We start from the raw sequence: 21,079 nt of genomic DNA, 5'->3' as shown, positions 1-21,079 counted from the left end.
AGCTTGTGTTCCCACCAGCAATGCAGAAGTGTTCCCTTTCCCCCACAACCTCTCCAGCATAAGTTGTCATCAGTGTTTTTGATCTTGGCCATTCTTACATGTGTAAGATGGAATCTCAGAGTTGTTTTGATTTGCATTTCTCTGATGACTAAGGATGTTCAACCTTTCCTTAAGTGTCTTTCAGCCATTTTAGATTCCTCTGTTGAGAGTTCTCTGTTTAGGCTTGTACTCTATTTTTTTTTAAATTGGATTATGTGTTCTTTTGGGACCAATTTCTTGAGTTCTTTATATATTTTGGAAATCAGACCTCTGTCTGATGTGGGGTTAGTGAAGATCTTTTCCCATTCTGTAGGCTGTCATTTTGTCTTGTTGACCGTGTCTTTTGCTTTACAGAAGCTTTTCAGCTTCAGGAGGTCCCATTTATTAACTGTTTCTCTCAGTGTCTGTGCTGCTGGGGTTATATTTAGGAAGTGGTTCCCTGTGCCAATGCGTTCAAGAGTACTTCCCACTTTCTCTTCTATAAGGTTCAGTGTGTGGCTGGCTTTATGTTGAGGTCTTTTGATCCATTTGGACTTGAGTTTTGTGCATGGTGATAGATATGGATCTATTTTCATTCTTCTACATGTTGGTATCCAGTTATGCCAGCATCACTTGTTAAATATGCTTTCTTTTTTCCATTTGATATTTTTTGCTTCTTTATCAAAGATCAGGTGTTCAAAGATGTGTGGATTAATATCTAGGTCTTTTATTTAGTTCCCTTGGTCTTCCTGTCTGTTCTTATGCCAATGTCAGGCTGTTTTCAGTACTGTAGCTCTGTAGTAAAGTTTGAAGTCAGCAATTGTGATGCCTCCAGAAGTTCTCTTATTGTACAGGATTGTTTTGGATATCCTGGGTGTTTTCTTTTCCATATGAAGTTGGGTACTATTCTTTCAAGGTCTTTGAAGAATTTTGCTGGGCATTGCATTGAATCTGTCTGCCTAACATTTCTAATTTACATGCCTCTACCCTAGAACATAAAAACCCATAGAGGCTGGACCCCCCAACAAAATTGAAATAGAACAAGGAGGGATATGAGAGGCTTCAGAGGGAGGAAAGGGAAGGGGAAATTGATGTACAGCACTTGGGAGGCAGAAGCAGGCAGATCTCTGTGAGTTGGAGGCCAGCCTGAGGCCAGAACACAGTGAGTTCTAGGATAGCCAGGGCTACAAAGGAAGGCTTTTTTTTTTTTTTTTTTTGCATGGAGGGTGCCTGCTTGTTTGTCCTGGCTGCCCAGCTAGCTTAGTTCCAAAATAATCACACAGGAACTGTATTAATTAAATCGCTGTTTTGCCCATTAGCTCTAGCTTCTTATTGGCTAACTCCTATATCTTAATTTAATCCATTTCTATTAATCTGTATATCACTATGAGGTTGTGGCCTACCAGCAAAGTTCCAGCATGTCTGACTCTGGCAGTGGCCCCATAGTGTCTTCCTCTGACTCTGCCTTCTTCCTTCTAGCATTCCATTTAGTTTTCCCCACTTAGCTCTGTTCCCCTACAGCTCTGCTATAGGCCCAAAGCAGTTCCTTTATTAACCAGTCAAAGCAACACATAAACAGAAGGACCTCCTCCACCAGGCCTTGTTTTGAAAAACCAAAACCAACAAAATTATAAAAGAAATAATCTTAAAAAGTGTATGGGGAAAGTCAGCTTTGGTAATTGGAAGTCAAATGAACATGATTTTATTTTGGTTCATGAAAACTAAAATCTGTATTTGATAGAAAGGTCACTCAACCGGTCCTAATTCTCATAAGTTAAAGATTGATAATCAGGGTACTGGAGAGATGGCTCAGAGGTCAAGATCATTGACCACTCTTTCAGAGGACCTGGGTTTAATTCCCAGTACCTGCATAGTAGCTTACAAGAGATTGTATCTCCTGTTTCAGGGGATTTGATGCCTCTTCTGGCCACCACAGTGACCAGGTACACATCTATTGAACAGACATATATGCAGGTAAAAATTCATACATTTAAAATGAATAAAGAAAAATTTAAAAAAGGAATATTAATAAGATGAATTTATCATAGGTAGGCTACACTGATTCCATGTTGTCAGTGGCCCTTAAATATGAAGGTGACAGAGTAAGAGGGCTGAGTCAAGGTTTATGAGACAAATCAGACTCGTTGTTGTTTTTAAAAGTGGAGGAAATAGGCATAAACAAAGCACTAGGGTCAGTTTCCCAAAACTATCAAAAGTAATGCATCTGAGACCGTGTTGATGTCCTTAGCCTGTGCTACTGCCCAGGGCTATGATGGCATCCATGGCCCATGCAGTGGCAAATGGTCTGTAAAATCTTTTTGTATACTGTGAAGATGTGTCTATGACAAGTCACCTTCTCATTGGTTTAATAATAAGCTGAACTACCAATAACTAGGCAGAAAGAAATTAAGTAGGATGTACTGGAGAGAGAGAAACTCAGCAGGATGAATTTAGGTACATGAGAGATGCCCGAGAGACACTGAAGAAGTCGGACATGAAATACAGAAGAGAGGTAACTGAGCCACATGGCAGAATGGAGATTAATAAAAACAGGTTAATTTAAGATATAAGAGCTAGTTGTGGAAAAGCTCAAGCTAAGGCGAACCTTTCATAATTATTAATAAGTCTCCATGTTATTATTTGGGAGCAGGCTGTCCCAAAGAGAAAGTCCAAAATGTGAGACTACTAGAGTCCATGACTCATGTAGGGGCAGAGTGCTGTGTTGACGCCCATGGTCTGTACTGCTACTGGAGACCATGCTGAGGTCCGCGACAACTACTGATGCTGGAGACCATGTGAATGTCTGTGATCCATGCTCCTGCTCACTGTGAAGTACAAGGAAGCTACTTTTGCCATGGTATTGATGACAAGAGAAGCATAATTGAGACAGAGGAACATAGAAGTCTTCTGTAACAACCTCTACCCCTATTCTTACCCCACAAAAACTAACAGGCTAGACAGAAAGCCATCAGAGAGAACTCTTAAAAATTGTGGTGAGTTGCTAAGGTGTAGCTTGCCACAATTGATGGTGCCTGGGAGTGGTGTGGGTGGAGTAGGACTGAGTTTTAAGGGGATGGCCACTGGGTGTTTGGCCATGTTCCAGTGAATATATGGACAATACAAATTTGACTTTCTGGTGTGGGAGGTGCTTCTGTCTATGTGTTGCTTTTTTTTGGTTAATGGATAAAGAACTGCTTTGAGCCTATGGCAGGGAAGAACAGAACTAGGCAGGGAAAGCTAGGCTGTCTGCTGGGAGAAAGAAGGGCAAAGTCAGGAAGCCGCCATAGAGCCGCCAGAGTCAGACATGCCAAAGCTTTGCAGTAAGTCACTGCCACGTGGAGATACACAGATGAATAGAAATGGGTTAAATTCATATTTAAGAGTTAGTCAATAAGAAGCTAGAGCTAATGGGCCAAGCAGTGATTTAATTAATATAGTTTCTGTGTGATTATTTCGGGTCTAAGCTAACTAAGCAGCTGGGCACTAACAAGCGAGCCTTCTCCAACAAGTTTCTCTTTTCTTTTATTTATGGGGGGAGGTTTCACATAGGTGAGAGAGCATACCTGGAAGGACTGGGAAGTCAGTGTGCTTGGGGTTTATGATGTGAAATTCCCAAATAGTCAATAAAAATATTATGAAAAAAAAGTAAGCAATGAAACCTCTTCAGCCTCAATAAAATGCAGTAGTGTTACATCTTCATTTTATCCCATGTAGACCTACTTTGGACATAAACCTCTAAAATTTTAAAAATATATATTAAAATACTTTATTTTACTTCTCATTATGTGTATGTGTGTTTATGGAGGAGTGTCTTGCCTTGCTTTAGGGTCTTGGAGGAGTGTCTCTGACTTCAGTATCTTGGAGGAATTTCTCCCAACTGCCGAAGCAAGTTACAAACGGCACCAGGCCATCATCTATGTGGCTGCTCAGTCTCAGATATTCAGAAGTTTGCTGTAAAACCCTCTACTGGAACTTAAAACATAAAAAGTCCCAGCCAGAAAGGAGTTCTGTTTTCTTTAGTTTGGAATAAATTTCGGGAGATTGAATTTCTAGGAATATTAGAAGTTAGACATTTCAAAGGCATCATTCGGTTTCTTATAATGGAACTCCTTTATTCTTTTAATTATATAAAGCAATGTGGTTGCTATCAGATGGGACTGTTCCCACCCAGCAAGAGCCATAGGCTGGGTGGCTTATTGGGTATCCAATGGCTGTGAAAATATTCCCCTGACAGACTCTTGACTAAAATAATGATGAAGTGATAGGAAGTTGCAATTTACAGAGAAAGTCTTTTCCAGCAAGCCCTCTGGGACAAGGCCATTCAGAACACTATCTGATAATCCATGAGACCAAATGAAAACAGTCCAACATGAGACATTGCAGGGCTCCTAATATGAGCTAAATGACAAGGGGGCAGAGGCCAAACTGGATTTGTCTGAACTTGCAAACCCTCTAAGGAAGCGATCATTAAGGGAGAGTAAAAGCTCAGGCTGGAAGATTAAACGAGACACAGTTGCCTCGAGTGAGTTCAAGCCTGCAGGCCCACTCAGGTCACAAGGCAGGGTCCTGCAGGAACCAGGAGACGAAAGCACTAAACGGCGTCTGTCTCCGAGGAAATGTGGGCAGCTCTGCACTTTCCCGGAGGCTGGAAAAGGGTCAGTTATGTGTGTCTTTCAAACACAGTAGATTGAGTCCAGAAAATGATGAATCATAGGAAGATTAGAGATTCTGAGACAATTCCAAAATAAAATTCAACAAAGCTTTGTGATATCACAAAGCAAGAGCAGAGAGAAGCCTCGCTGCTCAGGAAACAGAGGCAGCACTGTACTGGGCAGTCCAAGTGTACAGCAGCCCACCCACCTCCCTCCAACCCCTACTGACCTCCTCCCCATTCCGACCCTTATTCTTTTGCCTCTACCTTCCCAGTGCTTCGATTCAGACACTGGACAATTCCTTTGGCCAATAGAATATGAGGATGAGGATTATGAGGATTATGTTACTTTTTTTATTTTGTTTTTTTTTGAGGCAGAATTTCTTTGTAGCTTTGGAGCCTGTCCTGGAACTTGCTCTTGTAGAGAAGGCTGGCCTCGAACTCACAGAGATCTGCCTGTCTCCGCCTCCCAAGTGCTGGGATGAAAGGCATGTGCAACCACCGCACGGCTTGAAAAATTATTTTTATACACACACACACACATATATATACACATGTTGTATGTATTACAGGTTGTAATACATATTTATATACTACCCATACATCACAACATATGTATATATAATTATATAACATAGGCAGTTTATTATATGTTCTATATACATATAGACATATGTATTGTATATATATATATATATATAAATATATATATTACTACTGCTTATATGTATATGAATTCAGAGCTAACCACTTGGTATTTGATACTCAATTAAAGAACTCATCCCTGAGGCAGACAGATTGTCCTCCTTCAACAATCATTAGTTGCCTGTCTAGAGCAGGGTCCCGGAAGAAGTCCTCTTTCGGTGTTAGCCCATCTGTTGCTGTGAGTTTCAGGTCTTGTTTAGACAGCTATCCTATTAAGGTACCATGGGTGCAACATCCCTGTCATTTCTCATAGCAGACTTCCTGGTTCTCTGCTCCTCCAATCTGTCTGCCCCCTGTTCAGCAGCAATGCTCCCTAAGCATTAGGTGCAGGATGTGTGCTGTAAATGTGTCCAGTGGGGCTGGGCAACATGATCAGCTGTTCTCTGCATTTCCACTAGTGTGGTCTTCGGTAATGGCCTCCATCTGCTGTAAAGAGAGGCTTCTTTGATTAAGGGTGAGAGCTTCCCTTACCTGTGGGTGAATTAACAAGTATTTAGGATGCAGTTAGGAACTATTTTAAGCTAATATTTTGTTGCTTGTTTGTTGAGATACATTTGTGTTATGTAGCTCAGGCTGCCCAACCACTCACAGTGCTTCTGCCTCAGCACCAATTACTGGCATGAGCCATCACGTCCAAAAGACAAATTCTTTTTCAGACCATTTGAATCATTGCAAGGTAGCAATTTTTTTCTTTCTTTTTGGAATAAAGGGAGCAAATATCATCAACTTGTCTTTCATAATAACTCTTCTAACATTTGAGGGCAGGAATGGTGTCTATTTAACCATTCTTGCCCACTTTTTTCTAAGTATTTGTAATCCTGCTTATAATTCCCATTACTCTAATGAAAACTATTTTCTCATAAAGACATTTAAAATCAGCACTTAACCAAACTGAAAAAAGGATGATTTTTCTTAATATCATGACCTACATAAGTTAAACTAAGATGAAATAAAAAATTTAAACAGAGCCATAACCCCTAGTAAAATAAAAGGTATAACAAAGACTCTCCCTAAAAAAAGTGCAGGGCCAAATGCATTCAACAAATAATTCTCCTGGGTTTTCCAAAGAAATTCATACCAATATGCCTCAAAGTACTCTGAAAAATAGAAACTGAAGGAATAATTCCAAACTCCTTTTATAAAGTTACTTATTACTCCAACAGGAAAATCACACAAAGACTCAACAAGAAAGAAAATTATATGCCAATTTCCCTTATGAATGTAGCTATTAAAATTTCTCAATAAAATACTTGCAAACTGCACCTAAGAGCACAAAGATTATCCCCTGTAATCAAGTTGTCTTCTTTCTAGAGATGCAGGGATGGTTAAACATATATAAGTCAATAAACATAATCTACCACATAGAGACAAAAACCACTTACATACTTATTAGATACAAAAATGATCTTTGACAAAATTCAATACCCCCTTCTCATAAAAGTCCTAGAGGAACTAGAGACATAAAGTTCAGATCTCAACTTCATAAATACAATATGCAAGAATCCTACATCCAACAGTATTCTAAACAGAGAGAAACTCAGAAGCATTTGTAAAACAAACAAACAAACAAACAAACAAAAAACCCCAGAAACACGAAAAGAACGTTTAATCTCTCCATGCCTATTCAATACAGTACTTGAAATCTTAGCTAGAGTGGTAAGAAAATTTAAAGACCTCAAAGGAATACAGATAGGAAAAGAAGAAGTCAAAGTATAGTTTTTGCAGATGATATGATTTTTGAGCATAAAATCTTTTAAGTCTCCAGAAGGGAACTTACAAGACTGATAAACACTTTCAGCAAAGTAGCAGGATACAAAATTGATGTGGTATTCTGCTCTGTATGCTGTCAATATGTTTTGTTACTATTGGTTAATAAAGAAGTGGCTTTTGGCCTACGGCAGGCCAGAAAAATAGCCAGGTGGGAAATCTGAGCAGATATTATAGAGAGAAAGTAGGCGGAGTCAAAGGGACGCCACATAGCTGCTGAAAGGAGACAGACACCTTGGAACCTTACGGGTAAACCACAAGCCTCATGGTAAAATATAAAATAATAGCACTGAGTTAATTTAAGATGTAAAAGTTAGTTAATAAGAAGCCTAAGCTATTGTTTCTATGTGATTATTCTTAGCAGCTAGGAAATGAAGAACAATCTCAGCCTTCAAAATGGTGCACCATTCTGGGCCAACGACATCCACATAAAACCTGAGAGAGCTTGGGGAGAAATATTAGACACAAAAGAACAAAGTTAAGCATGGCCTTTTGGTAGCACCATTTTCTTGGGTAGGCTCTATTTGCTAGAAGCAAGCAGAGGTGTGATTCTTTTAAGAGAAGTATTCCTGACTCAGCAAAAAACTGTATAGCTCCTTTAAGAAGGATTCCTGGTTTGTGCTAGATGCATGAATAGGCCTGGGTCTTTCAGGAAGCTGAGCACTTGAATGGGGTTTGTGGACAGCATGTTGCAAGTTACTTGGTAGCAGCATGGACCAACTGCTTTGGTGAGAATGGCTCCTTCCTGATGGTCCTAGAGCTGGTGGTAAACTATCTCTGCCATATTGAAAGGCTGAGAGAGGCAGAGACAGCATCCAGCACCACTGCGACAAAGTTGCTTACAATTTTAAAGTGCTCTTGGTCAAAAAATGATTACAGATATACAACAAAGACATATTTAGACAGAAATAAACCTCTAAACAGGACACAGTGTGTTTAAAACAGTGTAAGTAGGCTTGGGGAGAGAGAAGAAAAATGGAAACCTCATTTTACAGACACAACAGGACTGGTGCTCATGTGAACTCAGAGAAACTGTGACAGCATGCACAAGGTCTACATGAGTTCAAGGCAAACAATAAAAAAACAATAACTTCATTATCCCATAAATTGTACTTATCAGCTTATTATATGTCAGGAATGGGAAAAGAAACTAGGACAATTTCACTAGACCCTTTTCCTTTCTGCATTTATCATTTTATCCAATGATGATATCATAGCTCAATATTTAAAATTAATATTCATTTCATCACATAGAAACTTTGTTTTTATCTACAAATCTCACTGTTTTTTTCCCACTATGTTCTCTTTATAGGATGGATCCACCATAGTCACACATTGTAAAGTCAGGTTTTAGGAGGTCATGGGAGCCAAGTCTTCCTGAGTGCATCAGTGCCCTTGAGAGAGATTCACTCAATACTTCTGCCATCTGGTGGCTCAGTGAGATGGCACTTGTCTGAATCGGTTCACTGTGAAGCAAGACCTCATTTGTGACACTTTTGGCCCCTTAACTTTGTGCTTTGTTTCTGGGAGAAAGATATATCACCTCCCATTTAACGTATAGTTCTCTCTTTTGCAGTCTAAATGGATTAAAACAGCCCCTACCCTTTCGAGTTTTATGGTCATTTTAGATTAGTAGTTTCAAGTTTTTCTGAAAGCAGAAAATCCATGTATCTGTGAGTAATTCAAACAAAATACTGCAAGTCATAGAATCTTAGTTACTTCTTATTTGTGTAGAGATATATACAAATCCTCTATTCGAGGAGAGGACTGTGATCTGTGAGTCTATCCCTAAATAAATAACCCTTTATTATACTCAATTCTGAACTAGTGTGGGATTTCTTTTAAGCATCTGTCTTTATCTGGAACCCATGTGGATCCAAACTCCACACCTACCAGGTGGACTGGTCTAAAAGGCCTAAAAATCCACATCCCAGAAGGTCTCCCACACCTACCTGCTTGGCTTGCTTTCACCTACTAAGTGGTTTTTTGTAAACCCCCCACTGCAGCAGAACTACATGTGTACCATGACTTGGAAATTTCCTAAGATTTCTCACATTACCCCCACCCCACTGCTGCATTCCCTGCTGTATAGCAACTTGTACAGCTTCTGGTTTGTGCTCCATTCTCCTGGGTTCTGGGCTCCTTGCTCCATTTGTGGAATTGATTTAATTGCTTTTAATTTGTCAAACAAAGCATATTTGTCAGTATTTAACCAGCACCAAGATGGAAAACCGAAGCAGCACAGTCTGTTCGTGGCACCACTGGTTGTGCCACTGGTCGTGACTCTGCAATTATGACTCCAGCTGGAAAATAAAGATTATTACACCTAAAACAACTTACTGGACATCATAACACAGGTAAATATTTTATTAATTAATAAATAAATAAACTTGAAATATATATAATTGCAGACAATATTGCCATAGAGAATTTTGGTAATAGTTTTTCTAATACTATGGATTGAATTCTTCAAGGCTTATATGGTTATTGTGATACATCCATTTATTGGATATTGGGACTCAGTGTTTTTCTTCACAATATATCCTTAAGAAAATGGTTTAATAACAGAGCCAAGAATGAGGCACTTTTAGAAATAATACAGTCTTTACAGACTATTAATGAACAGTTAGCTGACAGGATTAATACCATCAAAAATCAAAAGTTACCTGAAAAATTAATACTATTGAAAAGGATACCATTAATTTTATGGACAATATTCAATCCATGTCAAAGTGTACTGAGAAATTATCTAAAAGAATTCATACTGTTGAATTTGACAATCAATATTTGTTAAAAATTTATAATAGGTCAGCAGATAGAATATCTTTCCAGAGAGGCAATCTGCATGCTATCCAAATAATGTGCAAGAATGAGATATTATCTTTAAAGGATAAATTTTAGACCTTGGAATCACATGTGGTCTTGGAATGAGGACCAGAGACTAGGTGCTCAATGAAATCACTAGAAATATATACAGGCCAGGAGATTCAGACTTTACAAAAGACAGTAGTAAAAGAACATGAAATGATTGCATTTGTGGGAGATGGTAAAGACATGGGCTTCTAGTATTAAGGCCATGCCCCATGACTGGCTTCTGTTAGTTTCTGAAGTCCTGGAGGATGGGCCTCAATTGATGTGGAAATGTTATTTCAGAGAAGAGGCAAAAAATTTTAGAACAAGAAGGAAAACAAAAGGACTTGAGACTTCCAAAGACAAATTATTGGTGAGGGCACTTATGCTGACCCACAGGCTCAAGTTCTTTATGATGAACAAATCTTGTCCCTATGCCACAAAGCAGCCTTAAATGCTTGGGTCAAATTCAAGAACTAGGATAACTAATTAAATCATATGCCAGGGTTAAAGAGGGCCAGAGAGAACCCTTTAATGACATTTTACAAAGATTAACTAAGGCTGTACAAATAGTAGTAACAAACCCAGATGCTAGACAAGTACTTATTGAATCTCTGGCTTTTCAAAATGCCAACTTAGAATACAAAAAGATACTTGGGCCTTTATAAATTAGACCAGCACCAATGGATGAATGGATGTTGCATACAATAAATATTGAGACATTTGGCTATAATACTGAATCTTGGGAAGGAGAAGCAATTTGAATATGAAGTCTTAGTCTTTAAGTTATATAGGTATTAAGAATTGTAGGTCAATAGTCATCTAAGACTTCATAATAGAATATTAAACAATCTTTAAACAGCTATGCAACAAATGAGGACAATGACCTCAAAATGTAAATACTGTATAAGTATCTTGATCAGAGGTAGAAATGTATATTGCAATATGATAAATATATCATAAAATTTTGTCAATATACAAAATGTCTTAAGCAGAGGTAGAAGCATGCTTGCATAAAATATGATAAAACAACTTTGCCTAAGTATACAAATATTGTAGATAAAAATAAAAACATATTCAATATAATTTAAGTTTGTATCAATATACAAGAATCTATGCCAATGTAATTTGCCTATAAATAATAGCTCACAAGTATTCACTCTATTACTCACTAGTATTATTAGTATGAGTAAGCTCACACTTATCTATTATCCTATCCAATTTCCCGTTTTTGAAAAAGAGATCCCTGAGCCTACATAATTTCTTCCCCAATCCCCATCTCTATACCAATTATAATCAACCCCTAAATGATGTCCCTAACTCTGAAGGCAAACTTTGTTGGGAGAGGGGAATTCTTTGTCTACAATCCTTTCTCAGAAGTCCTATTCTATGACAATTAAAACATTTGGCATTTTGATATATCCTCATACCTTTGGAAATTGTTTCTCCTTCCCAAGATTCTCAAACATGTTTGTCATACTTATAGTTAGACTAATCAGGTTCTTTAGGTACATAGAGATTGTATTCTGTATAGATAGGTAATCTTCAACCACTTCAAAGAGCTATAGAATATGGTATTTAAATAACTTAGCATTCTGTTGAAGTGAGATATGATTGCTCCTGGCAGCACTGATCTATTCCTGAGAGAATGTTGATCACTGAAGATACTCTACTTGGAACTTGTTTTCTTCTTGGGAAAACTAGCCTTTGGGCAAAAAACTGCCCATGCATCAATCACTGACAAAATGCATGATGTCTGGACAGGACAAGCAAAATACAAGAAAAAAGAATGTCAAATCTTGCCAAGACAGGATAAGACAGTTTTAAAAAATTTCTTGCCTCTGAAAATGGTCTGTCAATTATTCTAGGCCTTAACTGAAGTTGGTTACTCCGATATTGCAAATGAGACATTGGGTAATTGCCAAGGTAGCCAGTTGTCTCTGTCCTTTTTTGCACATTTTGGAAGTTGCTTGATTGCACTTCCTGCTTACTCAAGCAATATTATTTCCCGTCTCATGTCTTTAATGGGGTTGAAGAATAGATAGTTATAGTTACTTTCCTCTCATGACTTGGCCAAGTTATTTACAATACAAGACTTAAACTCCTTAGGATAGGATAATTATTGAAACATTTATCACCTATTTCTTGCTCAAAATTGTTTATGCTGGTTGTAATTCTAATTTTTATACCCAATATTTGTTCTTATTGGATATAATTTTGTATTAGGCTTAAAACTCTTTTACTTAAAGAAAAAGGAGAGGCACTGTAAGAAATCCTACAGCCAGTAGCCTTTAAGTTACCCACCCACTTGGGCATGGCCTCTTATACTATAAATGCCCATTTAAAGCATGCGTTCCCTCTCTCTTGTGGCTGTGGGATGTGATTGCCTTTCCCTGTTCAAGGAGAGGATGGTGATCTGTGAGGCTACCCCTAAACAGATAACTCTTTATTATACTCAATTCTGAGCTAGTGTGGGATTTCTTTTTAGCATCCGTCTTCAATCAGGCATGTTTGTAGCTAGTTCTTACACTTTGAATTAACCCATTTCTATTAATATGTGTACTGCTATGAGGCTGTGGCCTATTGGGTAAGTTTCCAGCATCTGTCTCCTTTGGCAGCTCGATGGCATCTCTCTGACTCTGCCTATTCTTGCTCTATATCTCTTCCAGCCTGGCTATATTCTGCCCTGATATAGGCTGAAGCTCTTTCTTTATTAACTAGTGGCAATAAAACGTATTAATAGCATACAGAGGGGAATCCCACATCATATAATGAAAGGAACATGCTGAATAAGGAAAAATACAACATGTACAATTTGAGGAGAAAAGGAGCCACAAGAAGTGAAATGGAGCCAAGTCCTTTGTTTAAGGAGAAGAACAGATTAAGAAATAGAAAAAAGGAAGTGGTGACTTTAGGGCAAGATCCACTCAGTTAAGTTTCCTATTTTTAAAAATGTATTAATTAAAAGTCTAAAGCCAGGTGGTGGTGGCACACACCTTTAACCCTACTACCAGTAAGGCAGAAACAGCTAGATCTCTGAGTTCAAGACCAACCTGGTCAACATAGAAAGTTCCAGAACAGCCAATCTTAGGCGGTGAAGGAAACCATTGAAAACATAAAGCTGGTGAAGATGTAACTGAAGGAGGGGGCCAGGTTTCAGGCCCAGTAAGCAGCAGAACTTGACATTTTTGTCCATGTGGCTCTGGCTTTAAGGATAGAAGAAAGGGGTTATGGAATAAAACTTTTCCTCTGTGACTGAGGAAAGTTGCTGAGGCCAGGCATGTGTTGGGGGAGTACCTCAATGGAGGCCTAGAGAGGCCATTGTGTGAAGCTCTGAAGGTGATGCCTGGATTGTTTTGGAGACCACAAGATGTTGGCCATGCCAATGCTGTGGGATACCTGCTGAAGAAAACTGCTAATGGAATGGGACAAGCTGAGAGAGGGAAGTGTGTTGCAGTCAACAAAACTAAAAGGAGTTACAGATTTGAGTAACATTTTGATACATGTAGATGTATCAATTTGATTTTGGTCTTAGTTTGGTTCAGTATTTCTTCACTATGTTCCCTTCCCTATGTTTTGGGAAGGTAATGTAGATCCTGTGCCATTGCATGTTGGAAGATTTTGATCTGCTTTTAAGTTTTATTTTATAGGAGATTACAGTTAAGAGATTGCATGAATCTCAGTGGAAACACTTTGGATGTTGGATATTTTAAACATTGTCGGGACTTTAGTAGGCTATAGGGACTTTTGAAGCTGGACTAAATTCTTTTTGAATTATAATATTGTTACAAGCTTATGGGTAGCAGGGAGTGGAATGTGGTAGATTCAATGCAATTGGCCACCATAAGTTCATAGAGAGTGGCACTATTAGGAAGTATGGCTTTGTAGGAGTAGGTGTGGCCTTGTTGGAGAAAGTGTGTCATTGTGGGGCAGGCTTTGAGGTCTCTATGTTCGAGCTACACCTTGTGTCAGTCCACTTTCTGTTACCTTTGGATCAAGATGTCGAATTCTCAGCTCCTTCTCCGCCACTGTGTCTCCCTGCACACCACCATATCCTATCATGATGATAATGGACTAAACCTCTGAAATGTAAGCCACCCAATTAAACATTTCCCTTTATAAAAGTTGCTGTGGTCATGGTGTCTCTTCACAGCGATAGAAATCCTGAGACACTTACACACCTGTACATGCCGTTTATAGATAACTATTTTGAAGGAAGATACTAGAAGGGGTATCAAATACAGGACCTGGGCTATGCTAGCAAAGCCTGAGCTGCAACCCCAGCTCCCCAGTAACATTTATTGTTACTATTGATGTCGTGTGTGTGAGAGAGATAGTGTGTGTGTGTGTGTGTGTGTGAGAGAGAGAGAGAGACAGAGAGAGATAGAGAGAGACACACAGAGAGAGAGACACACAGAGAGAGCCTGCCATGGTGGGCATGTGGAGATCAGAAGATCACTTATAGACGTTGTTTTTTTTTCTTCTACCACTTGGGTCTCAGGAAAAAAAATAACTTAGGCATCAAGCAGGATTGCAAGTGCTTTGCCATCTGAACCATCTTACCCCCTCAAAGCAGGGAATTAATTATATTAAGTGTTAACAGAGTGACTTGTACAATCTCAAGGAAATGTATATAGTTGCTTTCCATAAGAAAAGATAATTCTTCAAATAATATTAATTTAGCTAATATGGTAGACTATTATTATGTATTTCATTTTTGTATAGATTAGTAATTTTCTGGAAACATTTCATTTTGATTAGCAGGACACGTGATGGAAAACACCATATTTTAAAAAACGCTGTTTGAAAATTCTGTCCTTTGGAGGCAGTTGTCAGTTTCACTTATTTTTGAATCATGTGTCATGCTATTTTTTTTTTGCCATAACAATAAACAGCAGCAGTCTACTTTGCAGTCTGTTAACAAGATTGACTACTGTGACTAGTAAGTAGGGAGTGATGTCATTATGACAGAGAACACACATTCATCACTTATGGTTTTCCCCAGCAGGGAGGCGCATATGTCCAAGCTGGGTATAGCCTCTGAGATAAGGCTGTTGGGGAGGGGGGGCGGCATCCAGCAAAGATTTGATGTTGCTGGGAGACCCTCCATATGCTTCCTCATTCAAAAAGGCCAGACACCTTTTCAGGTGCATTTGGTTCCCAGCTCTGTGGACTTGAGGTTTTATTCCATTCCCTACTATCCTCTGTAGTGTGCTGTATTTAACAACCATTTTAAGGTATTTAACATGCCTTTTTTGTGTGGGCTAGAAATTGTACTTAGGACTTTGTATAAACGACACACAACATGCTTTGTTTGTTTTAAAACTATTATTAGGTTTTAGTGTGCTCTCTCTCTCTCTCTCTCTCTCTCTCTCTCTCTCTCTCTCTCTCTCTCTCTCTCTCTCTCTTCCCCCCTCTCATTTATGGTACCTGCGGCCTCCTGCATGCTAGGTAATTGCTGTACTCTTAATAGTTCTATAGCCTTGCGCTTAAGTCGTTCCATGACACCATTTCAGTGTGCCGGATAAAATCTTTCAGAGGACTCTCTCTTCAACCTTGTTTTCCTTTACACATTGTGCTTTTGGATGTGGACTATTTTTAGGATATGACTTTTTAGGGAGGATATAGGCTACGTTGGCAGGAGCATATGTTCGATATAGCAGCAGAACCAGTCCCTAGCTATTGTTATTGGAGAAAGCTGGGAAATAATCAGTTTTAAAGTGAAGATTTCACAGATTGAGGTGCCAAGAGATCTTCTGGCAAAAACTGGGGCATCTTTATTTAGATCACTCTCTGAGATGGAGGAATGGTTATCTTTAAATAGAGACATTAAAACAGGAATATGGGTATCCTCTGTCTGAATCTTCTGGGTTTCCTGACTCAGATTTCAGGACACACCCTGCGAGGTGTTATGATGTCCTCGTGTTTCTGCTATGCTTTATCTCACACTTGTTTTCACCTGATTTCATGGTAAGAGAATTATTTTTGTAGACAGAAAACAATTAAGACATAATCAAAATAATTGGAGATTCACATTGCAATAAGTGAATTATTTATCAATAATACTACTGATAAAACATTGTTTCTTGGTAAGATCCAGCGTTCTTTAATTACTTTCTCCATGCTAATGGAGCTATATGTACTTTTTAGAATATTTTCTGATCTATGTTTTCTGTTCTTCATCCCTTTGATTGCCACATGTCCAGTTCCTAACATTGTGTAGTAGAATACTTTCTAGTGACATCTTTTGAATAGTCTAATTATTGACATGTTATACACAGATATATTACCTATTGTTTCCCATTGTTTTCCACTCTTCTCTTGCCATTTTCCACTTTTGCCATTTTCCAGTTATGACTCAGTCACAATTTGGTTTGGTATATTCTGAAAATAAAGTTATGGTGCTTAATTTTAGTTGTAAACTTGGTTGTATTGAGAAATACCTAGAAAACTGGTAAAGCACACTTCTGGTTGTATCTGTATGGGTGTGGCCACAGACCATTTGCATGTGGGACAGAAAACCCAGGGAAACAACCCACACAAAATGTTGGTAGCATTAACCAATAGACTGGTGACTAGAATGGAACATGAAGTAGAAGTTGAGGTGCTCCCAGGGCTTCATCATCTCCTTTCCCCTTCAGTGACTGTGTTGATATTGCCTACACACATTGGGCTTCAGATAGTCCCACTTTTGAGCATGAACTCACACCAGCAGCTCTCCAGGAAACTTGTAGTCTTATAGCATAGAACTGGGGTTGTATTACTGGTCTGCTCTGTCCTGGGGTTCTCAGCTTTTTGAGCAGCTCATTCCTTGGCTCTCCAGCCAGCAGACAGTATTGTGGGATTCTACAGGCTCTGATCATGCAAAACTAGCCATCCTAGTATAAGATAAGCCCCTCATAGGTTTCACATAACAATTTGTACAGTGCATTGATTCATTGGTTCTGTCCCACTGAAAACCATTTCTCACAAGTTGTGGTAGTTACCATTGATTTTTTTATTCAATAGTTACTTCACCAATATTTACCAACCACCCATGCAATGTCTAAAACCTATTTTTCCCTCAGCCCCATTTATACTGTTATCTACCTAGACTTAGCTCAAGCCCGTTGTTATTATGTAAATTATAGATTCAATTTCATGTATATATTCAGTGGATGTGTGTGAATGCTAGACCATGAGTAGGGAGTATAGGGATATAGCCCCACCCATTGGGGGCGTGTTCGCCTCCGGCTAATGTTTACTGATAAATCTGCCGGGCGTGATCCCAGCAGCCCTTTTTCTCTGCTTTTCCTGTTCTCCGCGGGAACCTGTGGTTCTGTAAGTCTATTTCCTTATTAAAGCTGTATATATTTTTATAATCTGTCTGCATTCATTTACGCCGTCACAAGGGAGGTCAGAGGACAACTGGCATTGGTCACTTCTCTCCCTCCACCACCTGTGTCCTGTCTTAGAAATGAACTAAGGTTATCAGACTTGGCAGCAAGCATCTTTATCCACTGAACTATCTCACTAGCTGTGAACATATATTTTAGACATAAGCTTTAGTGAATTTTGACAAAGGGGATCTTGCTTCTTTCCTTGGTCCAAGACAACTTATTTTTCCTTTTCCTGGTCCCAACTACTTGTCTTCCTCTTGTCCGCATATAGAAAGTTTTGTGTGTTCCAGATTTTTTTAAAATAAGAAACCAGCAATATGTATTTTAACTTTGCTTAACATCATTTCTTGAGATCTATCTTGTTTCAGTATCAGTAGATTTTCCAGACAGAAGTTGGCTAAGGAAGGGAAGGTTTGTTTGGCTCTTGGCTTGAGATGACACAGTCTATTATGGCACAGCGGGCACAACAATGGGAACAGGAGGGTGCTGGTCTTACACCACCATCAGGAAGAAGAAGTATATGTGCCGGTGCTCTGCCCACTCCTTTCTCCTCTCCTTTTACTCAGTCTGGGATCCAGGTCCACAAGATGGTGCTGCCCACATTCAGGGTAGGTCTTCTCCTTCAGAAGAGAACTCTGTGGGAAGAACTCTGTGGGACTTCAGAAGCACAGTCAGAGGAATGCTTTCTAGGTGATTCCAAAACCAGCCAACTAGACAATGAAGATTAACAATGAAAGTTGTATATATCTCTTACTCATGTGCACACACTTGTGTGTGTGCATATGTGTGTTCCTCTGTGTATGTGACTGCATGCATTTCAGTGGTATCATATTGTATTAGCATGAACAAAGCTGTTAATTTATTCCCTAGTACTGAAGACAAACAGCACATAACATCCAAAATTAATTTTGTATTTTGTGTTCTATTATGAACAGAGTATAAAATTTCATTTTCCATTATTTGTTGAGAGAATACATAAAACATGGTCTTTTTTGACTTATACATCCAACCATGCTAATTTTTCACTTATTGATTAAAAATACTATGTAGATTTCTTATAATTGTCTATATTTATGATTATATTATATTCAAATAATATTTTATTTTTCTGATATAAAATTATTTTCTCAGTTTGATCTGGTTTAGGGAATCTGGCACAACCTGGCATAACAACAGGAAAGAAAAAAATTTTGTTCCTCCTCTCTCAGTGTTCTCATCATTAAGAGTTACCTACCAGTTGCTATCGATACTCTTTCTGAGGTTGAGGTAGTTGCTTTTAATTTATTATTTCTTCTGAAATGTATCAGATATCTCATGAGCCCAACTAATAAAATTTTATTCAGATATTTCATTCAGATTAAATTTGTTAAATTATTTTTTTTTATTTCTACCCTCATTATGTCATCATTACCTTTAAATTCTTGAAACAATCTACAAAAGTTATCAATTCAATCATTTTCAGGTCATGACATTTTGCCTTGTTCAATGTAAGTATACTCATTTCATATATCTAGAAGCCTTTGTTCAAATAGTAGAACTATAAGTGTTATATGATTGAATATCTGGCTGGTCTTCTTCATTGGTCTGAATTTTTTCTTTACTTTTTTATTTGGTATTTGGTTGTTGTGGAACAACATTGCAAAAATTAATTCTTAACCTAGTATAAACAATAATGATATCCATATGCCTATGAATGTGCATACAAACAATGACATTTATATAGCTATGTGTATGTATGATTGTAGTTTGCACTCATTCATTTTCCTGCTCCATGCCCTCCTCAAACATCCTTTCTCCTCTAGGTGTTTCCTATTCCTTTTCTAGTTAGTTCAACCTTTTCTTATTACATCATTATTCTATCATCCTCTTTATTTCCCATCTCCCTAAGGCTTCTCTTCCTTTCATGATACCCTTTCTGGTTTCATGAACCCATCATATACATGCAAAGCCTGCATATACATATTTACGTATAAATATATAGCATATACATATGTACGCATATATTTATATGAAACATATATTATTTTTTGAAAATGTGGGAAATATTACGGTTTGTGTTTTCCCTCTCAGTAAATATAAACTTGTTCAATTATAACAATCATTTTAAATTTAGTATATCAATATACCATATACTACATATTTGGCATATGTATACATATGTATATATGTGTGTATGTAATTTTTTTTCTTTTTTCTTTTTTTTTTTTTTTTTGGTTTTTTCGAGACAGGGTTTCTCTGTGGTTTTGGAGCCTGTCCTGGAACTAGCTCTTGTAGACCAGGCTGGTCTCGAACTGACAGAGATCCACCTGCTTCTGCCTCCCGAGTGCTGGGATTAAAGGCGTGTGCCCGGCTTTTTTTTTTTTTTCTTTTTTCGAGACAGGGTTTCTCTGTGGTTTTGGAGCCTGTCCTGGAACTAGCTCTTGTAGACCAGGCTGGTCTCGAACTCACAGAGATCCACCTGCCTCTCCCTCTCAAGTGTGCCACCGCCGCCAGGCCTGTATTGAACTTAGGTATTATATATGAGAGAAATCATAGAGCAATTGCCTATATCTCCTTTTTTCTTAACATTAGTATTTCCAGTTACATCTATTTTTTTTCTGAAAATGTTTGATTTCACTCTTTTTATCTCTTTTATTTAAGATAGATTCTTTTCTCTTATATCTCCATTATAGTTTCTCCTTCTTCTATGCTCCCTACTTCCTCCCTGCCTCCCATTCCATCCAGATTCAGTTTCTTTCTGACTCTTATTAGAAATAAACAGATTGCTAAGGTATAAGAACAAAACTTAACAAAAATAAATATAAAATAAAACAAAAAACATCACATCAAAGTTGGACAAGTCAAGCCATCAGAAGGAAAAGAGCCAAAGAGAAGGCACAAGAGACAGAGACCCACTCATTCACGCACTCAGGAGTCCCATATAACACTAAGAGCCATAATATATACATAGAAGGTCTGATAAAGACCTATGCAGGCCCTTGCTTGCTTCCTCAGTCTCTGTGAGTTCAAATGAACTTTGCCAAGTTGATTTGGAGGACCTTATCCTGGTATCCTTTAACCTCTCTGACTCTTACATTCTTTCTACCTCCTATTCCATAAGGTTCCCTGAGCCCTGAGGGAGGGATTTGATACAAACATTCCATTTAGAGCTGAGTGTTTCAAAGATCTTTCTCCGCCCGCCCCCCCCATATGTATGTAAAGTCTGACTGTGGGTCTCTGTATTTTCCCATATGCTTCAGGAGAAAGCTTCTTTGATGATGACTAAATACAGTACTGATCGATCTATAAGTAAAGTGGAAACCATTAGTAGTTTGTCATTTTATCACTACTTTTTTTTTTTTGGACCGATAGTTTTTAAAGACCTGTAGTATTTGAGTTGGGCTGGAGAGATGAGATGGCTCAGTGGTTAAGAGCACTGCCTGCTCTTCCAAAAGTCCTGAGTTTAATTCCCAGCAACCACATGGTGGCTCACAACCATCTTTAGTGAGATCTGGTGTCCTCTGGAGGAAGAGACCTGGTCAGTTATCCTCATCATCTTAACCATAAGATCCAATATGGACAAGTTAAACAGAAATACTATATACAAGCTGATCATGCATGCTTCAGCATTGCTAGGGCATGAATTTCAATTTCAGTTCAGTATTTGGGTTTACCCTCTAGCTTTGAGCTATCTAGTGTCTAGTTCTTGGTCAGCTAGGCAGTGTCAGAT

The sequence above is a fragment of the Chionomys nivalis genome, chromosome 5 (genome assembly GCF_950005125.1).
Source record: "Chionomys nivalis chromosome 5, mChiNiv1.1, whole genome shotgun sequence".
In the NCBI taxonomy this organism is placed as follows: Eukaryota; Metazoa; Chordata; class Mammalia; order Rodentia; family Cricetidae; genus Chionomys; species Chionomys nivalis.
This window is presented reverse-complemented; position numbering follows the sequence as displayed.